The sequence below is a fragment of the Gekko japonicus genome, unplaced genomic scaffold, assembly GCF_001447785.1.
Source record: "Gekko japonicus isolate JY-2015 unplaced genomic scaffold, Gekko_japonicus_V1.1 scaffold87, whole genome shotgun sequence".
NCBI classification, from domain to species: Eukaryota; Metazoa; Chordata; class Lepidosauria; order Squamata; family Gekkonidae; genus Gekko; species Gekko japonicus.
The window spans coordinates 320,374-320,886 of record NW_015164184.1 but is presented as its reverse complement, the minus strand read 5'-3'; positions in this window follow the sequence as shown (position 1 = coordinate 320,886).

The following is a 513-nucleotide window of genomic DNA, read 5'->3' as shown; positions in this document are numbered from 1 at the left end:
GGCCAAGATGAGTTATCCAACAGACACAGCAACACTAAGATTGTCTAAATAGCTACAAGTTTGGTACTACATTTGTCCAAACACACACAACCTAACTTACTTTTCTCTGGTCTCCATCCTTAACTTAGTAGCCACTCTTCCAATTCAAGTATTAAATCTGTCCTCCTCCTCCCTTGTTTCAATCCTATTTAAAAAATCTAACTGCAGCAGCTCAACTGCTAAAGGGGCAGAGAAGCCACCACCATCTTTAACCACTTGGGGCTTTTCAAAAGGGGTTTGAGTAGACCTGGGTGATGCCCAAGGGAAACACGTCCAAGTTTCTGCTAAATTAGTTACCAGGCAAGAACATTTAATCAAGTTACAAAATCCCTTTCTGTCTTGTCCACAGTGACAACTGAATTCTTTCCTCTTGACGAAGTCACCATAGTCCAGTGGATACATCAAAGTTACCAGATTGTCTTTTAGGGCTTCCAGCTCTACATCTATTAGCTGTGCATTATAACAAGGTCACTT